General features: G+C 46.2%; 3 non-coding genes across 3 annotated transcripts; all 3 read left to right on the forward strand.

Moving 5' to 3' along the window:
- The first annotated feature begins 337 nt into the window (after positions 1-337).
- Positions 338-412, forward strand: LOC112066792 (small nucleolar RNA SNORD113/SNORD114 family). Its single transcript, XR_002892873.1, has one exon. It is a non-coding gene; the product is annotated as a small nucleolar RNA SNORD113/SNORD114 family (small nucleolar RNA).
- A 1,974-nt stretch (positions 413-2,386) lies between these two features.
- LOC112066836 (small nucleolar RNA SNORA79) lies at positions 2,387-2,532 on the forward strand. The gene has a single exon (XR_002892914.1). It is a non-coding gene; the product is annotated as a small nucleolar RNA SNORA79 (small nucleolar RNA).
- Positions 2,533-3,869: 1,337 nt separating this feature from the next.
- On the forward strand, positions 3,870-3,943 carry LOC112066826 (small nucleolar RNA SNORD113/SNORD114 family). Its single transcript, XR_002892904.1, has one exon. It is a non-coding gene; the product is annotated as a small nucleolar RNA SNORD113/SNORD114 family (small nucleolar RNA).
- Positions 3,944-16,097: the final 12,154 nt, after the last annotated feature.

A 16,097-nucleotide genomic window follows, 5' to 3' on the forward strand; every position in this document is an offset into this window, starting at 1 on the left:
GCAACAGGGGAGGCCACAACAGTGAGAGGCCTGCGTACCACAAAAAAAAAAAAAAAAAAAAAAAAGAAAAAAAGAAACAGGAAATATAATCAAAGAAGGGCAACCATACTCCAATAATGAACATGGAAACATGTCGAGGCATCCATGTATGAAACACTGAGGTCAATTCAAGAAACAGATCTAGTGTCTAGGAAATGATTTTATAGATCTACATTAGGGATATCAAGGTTCTTATTTTGGGTTTTTTCTGATTCATGTATATTTCTTTATTTGTAAGTCATAACTTAATAAATAAAATCCATAAGCAAAGTATAAATGAAGAAAAAGATTCCGTGCTTGGACCTTTGCTAACAACTGGTGGTGTCTGAGTCAAGGATGTTGAATAATATGTGTCGGGACATCCGAGGTCCACCACAAGAAGAAATCTAGTCTATGTCTGTATTGGAAATGATCTTATAGGCAGTTGTTTCAAATATTCAGTTATCCTGTTTTTTGCACTTTTGTGGGTCAAGGAAAATGATTATATTCGTATAAGTGAATTGATGCGTGGAGGTTTAAAACATAGGAATAAGTGAATAAAAACATGGCCAGTCCTGGACCAACTATCGCAGACGTGCTGAAACAAGTATCAGTACTAATCTATTTTTGAGGAGCTGGGATTCATGTTCCTTATCTCTCAGAATGCAGCACATACAGACAGATGCATGAATTGTCCATGTTCTCATTCTGGGATGTCTTTGGTCTACTGGTTGTTTGTTTTATTACTAATTCGGAAACATGTTTATACAATTAAATAAAAGATTAAGTGCTGTTTAAATTAAAGAAGGCCAGTGATGAAAGTTTGTTAGGCAGCATGAGCTATTGTGCTCGCTGAATTCCATTGCAGAGTTACACAGTCTGTTATCAGCTTGGTAATGAGCAGCGAACTGCGCATGTATTACTATTATTCATGCTATTGCATTGAGCGGGTGCAATTTTTTCATTACAGTGAATAAATGAATAAGTTAATAACAATCACTAGCTCAAAGGGACAAAGTGTGGGCCAGCAATGAGCGTGTCTTGAAATAATTATGATTTAACCAGTTCCATTCAGTTGATATCCCTCTTAGGGCAGAAATTCTGGCTCTTGCTAGTTTGGGTAAGAAGAACATTGATATATACAGTAGCATTTCTGTTCAGGGTTTTGGAGGTTTTAAACGTTGTTCCATTTCTTTAAAAAGAATGAATAGTTTCCGAATTAATTTATGAATAAATAAATAAATAAAGTAGGATTGAGTATTGTTCATTGGTATGAAATTGCCTTGAAACAAGGGCTGAGATGAATCTAATTCTGCGCAAGTAAGGCTCAGAGATTCAGGTGGTTGTATGTATGTGTGGAGCATTGAGATGGATGCCTCACAGATGCTCTTGTCCTTGATTCAGGTACTGGATTCAAAGGTATCCCTTCTTTTATGTAAACTTTATCATTGAATTAATTAAATTAAAAGAGGGGTTACTTTTTTGCCAATTGTAGCAAGTAACGTGGCCCAAAGTTTTAAGGTTAATCTCAACCTGCTCACCCTGCATCCATTAGCGTATTAGAGCCAAGTCAAAATCTAGGCTGTTTCATTCTTTTTAACATTTGCTTTCTACTCCCCAGAATGGCTTCTCATGGTTAAACATCATGGCTGGGGAGTCTCTGGGTAAGAAGCCTATAGGCCTGCATACGTGGTACACAAAGTTCTCATCCTTGGGTGGGTAGTTTGCTCATGGGTGTTCGCTGTATTACAAAAAATGGATAAATGCCTACATATGTACACAACATTTTAAAAGACCAGAGATGAAAATGAATTACACATCAAGGATTAGGTTGTAACCAGTCAGTACAACTGTTGAACTATATATTTTTAAATATCATCCTAGAACACTGAGGTTCATTAATAAACAAACACATCAGAGGTGTTACCTGTTTGGGATGAAGGTCATTTAGACAGAGAATAGTCATAGTCAATGTTCTTGGTCTAGATCAGTGGTGAGTTCTAGTTTATTTAATTAAGAGAAACAGAAATAAATAATGGAATGAATTAATACCTAAATAGCAAGTCAATCAAGTGGAAAACATGAATCAGTGGAGAGAATTTTGCATATTTGCCTTTTTGGGGCAAAAGATATTCTGTCATATTTTACTTAACATTTTTAAAGTTATAAAAGAATCCATATTCATTTTCTCCTCCCCCCCTTTTTTGTGCTATTTGCTTTGTGCTTCACAGAATGGACATGAGCTGATAATCGTTTTGTAATGATCAAGACCTTCATGGCTCAATGTGAGTAATGGTCAAGTTCTTGTCTTTGTTGGGATAACTTATTTAGGATATTCAGTGTATGATTTAAAAGTATGGAATACGTTTGATGGCTGTTCCTCTCACTACTTTACATCTTGGGTACTGGGATTTTAGTCCATCATATAGCAAGCCGGTCTGTTTTCACTCAGAGCACCATGCGGATACATTGTCTGTCCAATAGTGACTCCTGATTTTTGCAGATCGAACAATTGAAACTGAGTTGTTTGTAGTGAGGTGGATGGACCTGGAGTCTGTCATACAGAGTGAAGTAAGTCAGAAGGAGAAAAACAAATACTGTATGCTAACACATATATATGAAATCTAAGAAAAAAAAATGTCATGAAGAGCCTAGGGGTAGGACGGGAATAAACCACAGACCTACTAGAGCATGGACTTGAGGATATGGGGAGGGGGAAGGGTAAAGTTAAAAATAAATAAATAAAAATAAAAACAAACAAAAAAAAGAAAGTATGAAGTATAATCAAAGAAGACCACATAAGGACCAATGATAAGATTGTGTTGTAAACCAAGGTTCATGAAGAATCTGATTCAGCACAACAGACACCTTTTAAAAAATGAAGTTCTACAAACGTATGGACACCAAGGGCGGGGGAAAGCCGTGGGGGGCGGGGGATGAATTGGGAGATTGGGATTGACATATATACACTAATATGTATAAAATAGATAACTCATGAGAACCTGCTGTATAGCACAGGGAATTCTACCTCACTTCGCTGTATGGTAGAAACTAACACAACATTGTAAAAGAACTATACCCCAATTAAAAAAAAAAAAATGAAGTTCTGACTTCTTAGCTCTGTGGGTAAGAGACCTAGAGTCTCTTGTCTGCCACACTCATAGTTCTTCTTATATTGGGTGCTTCATTTACAGTTGCTTATTATGTTATTAAAATGAATAACTGAATACATTAATTAATAAAATGGAGGTCCATTCATGAACCAGAGATAAGAATGTGGCATAAATCATTGTTTACAATTAATTGTTGTCTTGGTTACCTCATGTTCACTAAATTAAAACCCAAATCCAGGCCTTTTCATTTGTCAGCATCTTACATTCCACAGGATGGATGGACTATAGCTAATTAAATTATTCTCCAATCATGAAGATCTTTGCCTAATCCCTCTGGGGGAGGAGCATATCATGCCGTGTAAGTACTAAAGTTCTTGGTTCGGGTGGTTAGCTCATGGGTTTCCGTTGTATCATTAAAAAAGAATAAATGTAATTAAAATTAAATGCCATGCATAGACCTACGATGAGAATGTGTTATGAGCCAAAGTTTATGATTAATGCAATTTAGCACAAATGAAGTACAAGAAAAAAACTTAACTTTTCCCATTCATTTCAAAACTGAAATGTCCCGTTTTATGTTTGTCCCATTGATTATTTAAACATCCCTCTCTTGATGAAGATCTAGGCTGTTACTCATTCAGGAAGTCAGTACTCTAGTTGTTGAGTAGGACAACAGTTTCACGGTTGTTCATTGTAACATCTAAAAATTGTTCAAATTAAATGCAGAAGGGCCACACCTGGACCAATGATGTGAATGGAATGCATCTGAATAAAAATTATGATCAATCATTTTTTGAACCACTGAGGTCCATGGCAAAAAGAGAACTAGTGTATGACTTTTTGGGGAATGATCTCAGGAAAGTTTGAGAATCTAGTTCATAAGATATTGGTTTTATACTGTTAGTGAATACATGAATGGATCAATAAACAAATACATTCAAAAGAAAAGAAAGAGAGGTCAAAACACGGACCAATTTTTAGGATGTGTTATAAAATAAGGAATATAATTACTTCAGTTCTGAAATATGTTGGCCCAATAAGAAAACGTATACACAAAGTTGTTACCACTTTGTGTAGGAAGCAGCTAGAAAGAGGTATTTAATAATCAATGTTCTGCTTTTAGTCTGAAGTGGGTTACTAGATGTTTGATTCATGAAGGAAACAAAATTAGGATTAAACAAATGGTTAACTAAATGAAAGAGTGCAAAATATGAACCAATGATCAGTGTATGTTATTCTTTTTTCTATCTGCTTTGTGCCCCAGAATGGCCACACCTTGGTTGTTTTAGTCATTATTTAATGATGAAGATCTTGACTGTTACCTATGTGGCCAAGGAGAGCATAGATCAGGGTAAGTAAGAGATTAAGTTTTTATTCTTGGTTTGGTCATTTTGTTTATGGAGGATGACTATATTCTTTAAAAAGAATAGATGGCTTCATGTAATTATAGAACAAATCAAAGAAGATTATGCAGGGACCAATGATAAGACTTTGTCTGACAAGGATTGTGGTTAATTCATTTTGCAAAACCAAAAACAAAAAGAAGATTTCTGTTAAAAAATAGATTTAGACTGCTACCTCTTAGAGTAAGAAGAGCATAGATGAATTCTAGGCTTAGTCAAAGATCGTGTTCTTGGGTTGGTTGTGTTTTCCTTGGGTAATAAATAATTGAACAAATTAAAGATAAATATGCTAGTAAAATCACAATGGCCACTCATGACCAGTGATGTGATTATTCATGAAACAAGGATTTGTTTAACTCAAGTCAGCTATTTTACCACTCTGTTTAAGGAGTATATAGGGAGACGTAATAGTCAAAGTTTACCCTCTTGTTTGGAAGTGGATTCTTTGCTGTTGACTTTACTTTTGAAAATGAGTACCTGACTAAATTAATAAATAAGAGAAAATCCATATATAAAGAAAATTAAAATGACCAAGAGGATTTCAATGATAAAATTTTATGAAACAAGAATTATGAGTGGCCCAATTTTGCTTCTCTGAGATCCATTTAACCAAAATGATTTAATCTGTTACCTCTGTTTATAAGGGGGACATAGACATTAAAATATTTGTTGTTTTTTTGTTGTATTTTCGTGGGTTCTTGGGTGTTACTATTATCATTATTATTATTGTTTAGTAAATCAATCTATGAAAAAGTAAACTAGAAGAGGGCCAGTGATGGAAATGTGTTTTGAAACAAGGATTATGATTATTACAGTTCTGTACCGCTGACATTTATAAAAATAAAATACTTTTAAAAATATTTGTTTTAATAGTATGTAGTATGCAGTTCGTGTTGTACTGAACTAATTTGGATATTTTTGCATACTGCTTACCTGGATTTTTTTTTTTTATCCTATCTCAGGAACAAATACTAATGACCTGATTGGAGGTGATGGCAGGAGGTCCCTGTACCCCATATTTTAAAATTTTCTGGCACTTGGTATCTGAGAGAGTGCAAAAATAACTGACACTAAGGTATTAATTTCAGCTCAGCAAGTATTGATCCAAATCTGTGTCAGGCTCTGTATTGGTCATGGCATTCATATCTAAATCTGACCCAGTTCCAGCAATCAAGTAGCTCTTTGGGATTAGGTGGAGACCTACTGATAAATATAATAATTCAGTATAAATAGGGCAAGTAGATGGGCTTTCCAGAAGCACAGATGGCAGGACTTCAGCTCAGTCTCAAGTATCAGATGCTTTATAAGAGAGAAGATGCCTGTGCCAATGACCACCTCCCTGGGCTGTAAGGTCCAGGGCGTTAGGACTCACACTCTTCCTACCCACTGCACAAAGAGCACATGTAATACATTTGTTGAATGAGTCATTGAATTAAAGGTGAATGAAATAATGATGAATGAAGCAGTGAGTGAGTGAATGAATGAGTCTTTTTAAAAATAAATTTATTTATTTTATTTTATTTATTTTATTTTTGGCAGTGTTGGGTCTTCGTTGCCGCGTGCCTGGCTTTCTCTAGTTGCGGCGAGCGGGGGCTACTCTTTGTTGCAGTGTGAGGGCTTCTCACTGTGGTGGCTTCTCTTGTTGTGGAGCATGGGCTCTAGGCATGCGGGCTTCAGTAGTGTGGCACACGGGCCCAGTAGTTGTGGCTCGTGGGCCCTAGAGTGCAGGCTCAGTAGTTGTGGCACATAGGCTTAGTTGCTCCGCGGCATGTGGGATCTTCCTGGACCAGGGCCTGAACCCATGTCCCCTGCATTGGCAGGTGGATTCAAAACCACTGCGCCACCAGGGAAGCCCCTGAATGAGTCTTTGAGTAAACAAAGGAATGGAAAAAAAGGAGTGAAAATGTGGAGTACACACATGAGTGAACACATTGATAATACGTAGAGTAACTAAATCAATAAGTACTTAAGTGTATGATGAATTCATGAGTGGATGAGTCGATGTGTAGGTACAAATGTCCAGAGGTGGATGGCAAGTGACGAATGAGTAAGTGAAGGAGGGAATGAATGCAAGACTAGTAGTTCAGTGACTCAATAAGAGAAAGATGAGTACGCAACCAGATGAGTGAATTAATAAGTGGATTCCAGAATGAGTTTATCGATAAATGGATGAAAGTTAATTAGTAAGAACGGAATGAGTGAGCCTGTGAGTCAATGAGGAACCAAATGAATTAATTAATGACTAAGTCCAAAAAGGAGAGTGGGAATAAAGAAGTCAATGAAAAGAGGACAAAGTTGAATAATTTAACTAATGAGTAGATAAGTAAGTCAAGGCATGAGACAAATTAATGAGGGAATGAACAGGCAAATGGATGGAGGAATGAATATCTTAGAGTCATTGAATAAAAGAATAATAATTGAGTGATTAAACGAGTCAATGAATATGTCATCCAAGAATAAATTGAGTGCTCTGTGAATGAACGAGTGAGTAAGTGAACGAATCAGTAAATGAATGAGTCAGTGACCTGTGTGTGAGGCAATGAGTAGATGAGGTCCCACTGGGCTTGCTTCCCTGACCAGTCCAAAGTCAGCCACACCCCAGCCTCAGAGCACATTCTAAATACCGCACGGAACACCCATCCTACTCCGTCGTGGGCATTTGTTTACATGTCACCGTTAAACTGACCTGCTCCGTGAGCCAAGAACTGGGTCAAATTCTTCTCTGTCTCCCCAGGGCCTGCCCAGCCTGAGCCTAGGAGGCGCCCAGTAAATTACTGCTGAATGAATGAATGAATAGCTAAAAATACATGTGCTTTTGTGGAACCGGCATGGCCCTTCTCAGAACGGCCCGGGAGCTCTTCTGCAGGGAGGTATGCTGTGTGTCAGATGGTCTGTGGCATCCTCCTACCCAAGTGCAAATTCTCCCTTGAGTCCAGCTTCCTGTGGCCAGTGCCAGACAGTGAGACAGGATTCTGGCACTTCTGACTGCCTTGGACCTTGGCCCATCCTTGGGCAACATTGGCTTGGACTGGTGGAATGGAAGCCCTGGGTCTTCCCGAAAGCTGCCCTGGCCTCTGCCAAGACAGGAGATTGAAAATAACCCAGTCTTGTTTTTATGCCTCCAGTGAGGGGGGCCACTCCTCACCTTTCATCCTGCTTCTAGCTGTGGGACTTTGGGTTAGACAGGAAGCACTCCGCACCTCCAGCCTCAGCGTCACCTATTAGATGAGAATAACGATACCTACCTGGCTGGATTGTTGTGAGAATTAACCTTGTCTAACAGGAGCTTATTATAAGGCCCTTATCTGGTGTAATACCTATCCTATACGTAATAGTATGGTACCAGAGAGGAAAGAGATGCCTCAGAAATTACCTGAAGGAGCTGTAATTGATGGTGTCAACTGCATTCATTTAAAAGCTCCCAAGTGGATGGGGTACCCAAATTCCCCTGTCCCAGAAGAATGGAGAGTTCAACTAAGTTTTGGAAGAATACCAGTTGGGATGGGACAGGCCAGCCCAGACCACGCACATTTAAGGCATCATGACGTACCCTCTACCAGGGACAGACAACGAGAAATGTGAGTTGACAACACTTTTGCACCGTGTGGGGCATTTGCCCAAGATTCTCCCTCCCTCGTGTCCCCCCTCCCTCCCTCCGGCAGTTACGGATTCAGTAGCCACTATTTACCTAATACCGACCACGACTCTTCCTCTCTTGTCTTGACCAGCTCCTGACCCTGGATTCCGTCTCCCACTCCTGGTCTTGCATCCTTCCTTTGAACTTGGTGATGGTACTTGGTCATCTGGCTTGGAATATAGCCATCTCCTTCGCAAGGATTTGATGTCAGCTCAAGCCATTCACCTGAATCAGGTAGAATCCCCCTTCTGAACTGTGGGCGTCTGGGCCTCTAATTTTGAGCCTTCTGGGTCAACTCTCTCCCGTCTGGGCAAACTCCAATCCCTCCGGAGAGGTGTTCAGACCGTGTGGGTAGCAGGTGGACCCTCCAAATGCTGAGGGTGAGGAGCATGATCAGCACTGACGCCTTTGGACTAGAGCCTAAGATTCGGCTGTCAAGTGTGTGCACATATGGGAATCAGGTTCTCACAGTTCCCCAGAATTCCTGGGTAAACGAGGTGTGCTTCCCTCACTGTCCAACACAGATGTCACCTGCCTCTCACATTCCCACAGTCCCCTGCCCCTCCTTTGACTTCCCATATCCCTGTGTCCAAATCTGCCCTTCCTCACTCATTCATCCTTCATCAGTACCGCTGACAGAGCCCATATTACATTGTTAAACCCAGAGCCACCAGTCTCTCCCAAAGGGCTATGAACTTCTTGAAGTTGGGTCTTCTTTTTGAGTCATGCTCACCCAGCAGAAGGTCTGGTCATCTGGAAGTGCTTGGCGAATTAATCATTCATTCTTTCATTTACTCAAAAAATATTGGGCCCTTTCTATGGTGCCAGAGGCTGGGTGATAAATAGCAAGAAATAAGACGTATCCCATCTCTATCCTGGTGGAGCTTCAAGTCTTGAGTGGGAGATAGATTTTAAACAACTATGCATGGCAAAATTACCTGATTACACACGTGACCAGTGCTATGAAGCCCAGGTGCCCGGGGCTTTGTTAACCTGCCAGCTGGACTGGTCTTGACCCTCATAAGAAGCTGCATCTGCTTCTCTCCTGTGTTTTGGGGGGACTCTGAAAGGAGGACAAAGCTATAGACTTGGTGGGAGCTGGTCGATGGCTTTGGCTCCCTGGGGTCAATCGGGTCAGCAGAGTCTTCGGACATCCTTGGAGGAAAGAGAGACAAGTGTACTTTGGAGTTTGTGCAGCTGCTGCCTGGTCATTTCCTGGGCAGTTGTGACCAGCCAGCCCACCACAACATTCACTCAAGCACCGTGCCTGTTAAGGAAAGTTCTCTTGAGTGTCAGGGTTTGATCTGCCCTGTCAACTTTCAAGTATTTCTCTTAGATGTGTTGCCAAATGACAAACCGAGGGTAGAATGGAATATGTGTTGACCTTTTCACTTCCCTCTACCGTATTTCTTTGAGCTTCTCAAAATGGCTGCCTGGGACACTGGCTATCGCTAACATTGCTAGAATGTTCTACAGCACCCCCGGCAATGGGCATACGTTGTTTCAGTCGCCATCCCTGACGCCTCCCTCCCTCTGCTTCCAACTCCAGTCCACCCCCTGCAGCATCTCTCCAGGGAGCCCATGAGTCTACGGTTCTCATCGTCATCACCCCCATGTTGGTCCAGGCTCCTTGGGCTGTCATCCACCGCCGACTGGTCTTCTTGCTCCTCCTCCAATTTGCTCTCCTCCCTGTGCATCTTTCTAGAATGACTGAGAAAGAGTCCCCTGCTCCTTAGAGCTCTCTCATGAGTTCCCAAAGCCCCAGGGTGAAGTCCAAGCTCCTTGGCTTCATGTTCAAGGATCCTCATGACTTGGCCTCCCGTCACACCTCCCACCACAAGCTCCCTGACCTCGTGCATCACCCGGCAGACCATCCCCCCACCCCCGAGTTTGCGTGCATCTGTGCCCCTGTGCCTTTGCACAAGCTCACCCTTTAGCCCTCTCCCCACGGTGCTCAATCACCGGAGGGCTTGTCCTGCCCCTCCGGCTGGGATGAGTCCACCCCGCCACTCAGAACTGTTCCATGGCCATGAACTTGACTTCCATGAGGAAACCAGTCCTGTTGCTTGGCCGTGATCTGGTTAGGCATCTGCCTTCCCACCCAGACCTTGAGCTTCCCGACTGGGGGTGCTTGGTCTTGGGTGCCTCGGACTCCCCACTCTCCAGTACAGAACCTGTGCAGAGTAGCTCATCCATCAGTAAGAATACGGGTTGAGTGAACGAATGAATGAATGCACAAAAGAATGATTGTGAGGCTGTGCTGGGGGGCAGATTACATCCCTGGCAGAGAACCGGGGTCCTTGGCGCTGAGGTCTAGCACCTCCTCATGACTGAGACTGGTCCCCCTCCTCCAGCCAGCTCCACTTTGCTTTCTGCCTGTGACTCATTAAGAGATATGTAACCTTAATCCTTGAAATTGCCTGTGATGGAGCGTGTTTTCACTCAATGGCCTGAACATGGGGATTTTATTCCTTTCTTAAATAAATCTCGCTCCCCCAGGAAGTTTGGACAGGATGTGGGCAATCGGACCAGGGCTCGAAACTGAACATTTTGCAAAAGGCCCGTTTCAAAATTTGAAGGCCCGTTTCAAAATTTGAAACCCCGTGGCCACTGGCCAGAGCCGAGTCTGGTTTGTGGGGGTCGCTGGGGCCTCCTCCCAAAGAAGGGAAGGGAAGATTGAAAACAAACCTTCAACTGTCACTGAATAGGCTGAAGGTTTGCAAGACAGAATTCCGCGGTTTGGTTTTGCTTCTCTGATGAAACTTGACCGGGCTGGGTCACCCTCATCAGCTCTTCTTTCAGACTTTCTGCGGAGGCCTCAAACCCTCCCGAAGCCAGAGGGGAGTTTGAGCTGGTCCTGAAATCAGTGGGACAAGTGTGTGAACGCTACAGGGACCGGGGCTTTGGCCCAGGCCTGGAGGAGAGAGATGCTCAGGAGCAGGCCCGGGGACCATCCAGCCCCACTTGGGGGACCACGGCGACCAGAGTCTCCCCTTCCCTTTGGGAGCAGGCCCCAGAGGGGCTGTGCACTGGAGCTCAGTGGGCCTGACACTGGGGAGAAAGGATAATGACATTATCTTGTGTCTGCTCTCACAGCCCCAAATTTCCACATCTCGCTTGGAGATGGGTGACACCCATTCCTCACTGTGGAGACAAGGACACTGGGGCCTGGGGGGAGGGGGGAAGCTGTGCCCTGGGTCCCGTCAGGGCCACAGTTCAGCCAGACAGTCCTGATCCCACATCCTGCGCTCTCCCTGGGCTTTTCCTCAATGGGCACCCGACACACAGAGCAAAGCCTGAGGCCGGGCTCCAGGATCACAGAAGCGGTGGCGGTGAGGCACAGGGGTAGACAGCCCTGGAGATCGGTTCTCCGTGTTCACACCCTGTGGCCCCGTCCCTGCTGTCCCTGCTGTCCTCGGTGAGTGGACACTGGCCCTGGACTGGCCCCCGAGGACAGGTGATTCTGTTGTCTCTTGTTCTCTTCTGACTTCTCTGTTCTTTTCTCTGCCAGGAAAGAGAGCAGGGAGTGCCCTTGGAGAAGTCACCAGGCCCCTCCAAGTCCTACGCCCGTCATCTGTAAAAGGGAAGTAAATTTCATTCATTTATTCTGCAAACATCTCGAAAGCGCTAAGATCTGGGCACTGACCAGAGCTCGTGGCCCCTGCATGCAGCTCCGCCCCTGTGGAGCGTGTGTGCTGTCCATGCCTTGGGTTCTTCTCCTGTCCCTGCCCTTCCGGAGCCTCAGAGGTGCTCGCTCACATGAGGAATCTCCCCACTTGCCTTTTCGTCCTCACGTCTTCCCTCCACTGGCCTCCCAGGCTCTCAGGGGACCTCAGTATCCCCCAGGGACCCTCACAGAGGGTGATGTTTCCTTCTTCCAGCATCTGAGACTCGAGCTGGAGCCAGTGGCCACCCAGCCTGGCTTCAGTTTCCCCATCTGCAGACCTGGAAGAAGGGTGATGTCTCGCCCGCTGGGGAGAGAGAAAAGATGTCTCCCTATTTCACTGCGGTCCTGACCCCGCTCTCTTCTGTCCTTCCAGGCCCTTGAGCCTCACTTGTAATTTGGGGCCAGTTTTCTGTTTTTTTGTTTTGTTTTGTTTTTTTCAATATTTATTTATTTATTATTTTATTTATATATTTTGGCTTACTGGGTCTTAGTTGCGGCGCGTGGGCTTCTCAGTTGCGGCACGTGGACTCTTAGTTGCGGCACGCGTGCGGGATCTAGTTCCCTGACCCGGAATCGAGCCTGGGCCTGCATTGGGAGTGTGGAGTCTTACCCACTGGACCACCAGGGAAGTCCCCAGTTGTATTTTCTTTTCCCTGAGATCCGAGGCTTCTCCCACTACATGTTTTTTCAACATGATACGATGACAGTCCCTCTAGCTTGGTGGGGGCTGGACCCTGTCTGTGGCAGACGTTCCTGGTATTGGTCCGAGCTGCTGGCAGCTGCCCAACGGGGAGGAAGGTGGGCCTGGGCACAGGTGTCCCTGCTGCAGCCTCAGCTGTCCGCTCACCTCTGCTGCACTGCCCACCCCCGGTGCCGCCGGGCTCCTGGCTTCATTTTCTGATGGCCCCACCTGTGGGGTTCTCCGGGGAACCCCGGCCCACGTTCAGACTTCTCAAAGGCCATCTGTCCAGCCGCCTCTGCCCCTGGCCTCTCCCTGCATCTCTGGGCCCCTGCCTCCTCCTGTTCATGCCCCTCCTCTCTATACAGACCCTCTGCACGGCCCCTCTTCCCTCCCCACAAAACACCCCCGCGGATCTGCAGGTCACATATCCAGATATTCAGTACCCCGGCGAGCCGTGAGCCCACATTCCTCGGCTCGGCTGTTTGTCCAGCTGGCGGGCACTCCTCACACTTTGAAGGAGCCGTGCTTGAAGTGGGGGGAGGTGACCAAAGGAGACTCATTCCGTTCGCAGAAGACAGGGAGTGAGGGGGCCGCTGGGACCCTCCGGTCTGAGTCCTTCGCTTTGCGCGTCTCCCAGCCTCTCCTCCCAGCTCTTTCTCCCCGCCACGCCTTCTCAGGGGCTGCGCTCGGTGCCGGTTTGGAGGGGGACTGGGGGATGCGAGGGCGGGGATGGCTGAAAGATGAGGCTCCCCATATGATAGCCCTTCTCTGGGCTGCGACAGGGCACACAGAGGGAAGGGTTTTATGAGCTAGAAAGTGCTGGGCAGTTGTTGGCGACACAAGGGAGGGAGAGGCCCTTTGGGGACCCCCAGCCCACCTCTGCACATCCTCCCTGCCCCCCACCCTGGAGCTGCTCTCCCTTCCCTTCCTGCCCCTCCCCGGGAGCTGGCTGAGTCAGCAGGTGCTGCTGCATTGGCACCTCACCGAAGCCCCCAGTGCTACAGGGGGCACATCATTGGCTCCCCCTTGCAAAGAAGGAGACCGAGGCTCAGATGAGTGTGATGAGCCCAGCTCTGTGCCTGAGCCCAGGGCGGGTCCCCTGGGTGCCGCCGCAGTCCCAGCACTGGTCCCCTCCCTGGGTCGTAGGGTAGGAGAGAGTGAAGCCGGAGGGGTGCTCTGGGGGCAGAGCCTGGGTGTCTGCCGTCCTCACCTGTGGGATCGGAGGCAGTGTCCCCTTTCATGCGAGGGATCGGGTCCTGAGGGCATCATCACGTGTTTATGGTTTGTTCATCAGGATGAAAGAACTGAACAAATGTTCCAGGCCGACTCCACCAGCGTGGTGACCTTTCATAAAAGCCCTGCATGGAACCATCTGGAAAACGCTCTTCCTCTCTTGAGTGTCGCCCCAAACAGCATGTTTCAAAATACACTGAACACGAGGCTCCAACCATCAGGGGAGCAGGTGCAGGGCCACCCTTGGCCCGCCCGAGCTGCCCCCTGCCCCAGAGCCCACTTGGTGCCCACTTGCCCCCAGACCCTGGCTTCCGTGACCTCAGGGAGAACTTCAGCTGGGGCTTTGTCTGAGACCAGCCCATTTCTTTCACAGCGGTGAGAGCCTGGCCTCGCTTAGTTCCCAGGCCAGGAATGGCGTGGCTGGAACGGATCGGAGCAGGCAGTAAAGAGCTAGAGCATGGCTCCCAAATCCAGGATCGGGGGGTGTCAGCCTCTAATGGCAGGGCTGGAGGGGAGCCCCATGACTCCGGGGCCATACGGAGCGGCCACCCAGCCCTGGGGGATGCAACTTACAGTTAGTGTCCTAGCTCTGGGCTGGAGCTCTGGTGGCCTTATGAATGAGCATTAAATCCTTAAAAAGTTAAAAAGAATAAACTAAAAGAGCCATTTGTGGACCAGTGATTATTGGTGTCATGGGATGAAGACTGTCATCCGTCCAATTCTGTGGACCCCTGGATACAATAGACAATGACAGTGATACTAACAACAGCGCTAACTCGACGGGTGGAAGTCGAGGGCACTGATCGGCTAGGCCAACCCCACAGGCCCCTGTGTTCTTTATCTCACAGACGTCCCAACTGGCCGAAACAGAGGTCATCCTCTCCTTCCTCCCCTCTGCCTTGCTCCAGCCTGAGTTTCTCTCCTTCCCCCCTTCACACCTCCTATCACCCCGACCCAGATCTGCCCCGTTCGTCTCACGTTGGGTTAGGGGCACCCTGAGGCGGGAGGCTGCCTCTGCTCTGGCCCCACGTCCCCAGGGCTGGCCTTGCCATTAACCAGCCACCCCTCCAGGGATGGACCTGCGGGTCAGACACGTGCTCACACAGCTGGACGTGGTTTTGTGACTCGGCCCTCTTGTCTTGGAAGGTTGTTCGCACGGAGCCCGCGGAGGTGTGGCTGCTTGAGCACACGGCTTCCTGAGGACACTTCCAACGGGTGGAGCCCTTGCTTTGCTGGGTGAGTTGTGCTTTTCCTGGTTACACTCTAAGAGGCTTGAGTGCCCGTGACTAAGGGCCAGGCTGGGTCTGGAGAAGGTAAAGACTAGAGGCGATACTAGCCTGTGTGAAGGCCTCTGAGGGGCCCGAATGCACGCACGGCCCACCTGGGCAGTGGCGGGTAGGGGCTGGACCGTTTCTGGCAGCTGCTTCTCTGAGTGAAGGATGAAGCCACTCAGAAGCTACCCAGAGCATAGAGGGGAGGTCAGCAGGGTCCCGACCCCAGACACCTGGCCCTCATCTCTGGTCCCACCCAAGTGGTCACTTTGCAGCTGACCAGACGCCAGAGTCCTTGTTGGCCGCTTGAGCTGGGACTCAGGGTTACCTTCACACCCCTGCCCCCCGCTGAGTCTCTTATAAATTATGCAGATAATTGTGTTTTGTGAACTCATTTCTGTCGTGGAGAGTGAAGACGGGGGAGTCATGTGAGTTTTTCCCGTAAAAGTTACTAAGCTGATAACTAAACTTTACTGCATGTAATAATTCTAGAAAAAAGAAATACGTTTATTGTGAAAACTTGTAAAATACTAAAAATAACAAGAGTTTCACTGCTCAAAGATGACCACTGCCAGCATTCTGGTGACCAGCCTCTGGTCTTTTGGTTTCACCTATAAATTGCAAAAGTGTGTGTGTGTGTGTCTGTGTGTGTGTGTGTGTGTGTGTGTGTGCGTGCGTGTACACACATATGTATCTATATTGTAAATTGGGTTCATCACAGTCATCCTAATTTTTCACCTAACTCTACATCCTGAACATTTTCACATGCCATTGAGTAATTTCCTGTCTTGTGATTTTTTTTTTACCTAGTATCCTAGCAAATGACTATATCATAATTGATTTAATTGACCTGCTCTTGTCAGATATTTACATGATTTTTAAAAGTTGGATGGTGTAAGTTGGGTTGAACAACTTTGTTTTTTTCATCTTTCAGTTTCCTGCAGTGCATTCTGAAAGTGGAATGGCCATGTCAAAAGGTGTGAGCATTTTATGGCCAAATTGCCCGTCTTTGTACCAACTTAACTTAACATTCTCAGAATTAGTTTGAGAAGTGACTGTTTCTCTGGGAATTA

The sequence above is a fragment of the Physeter macrocephalus genome, chromosome 11 (assembly GCF_002837175.3).
Source record: "Physeter macrocephalus isolate SW-GA chromosome 11, ASM283717v5, whole genome shotgun sequence".
Taxonomy (NCBI): Eukaryota; Metazoa; Chordata; class Mammalia; order Artiodactyla; family Physeteridae; genus Physeter; species Physeter macrocephalus.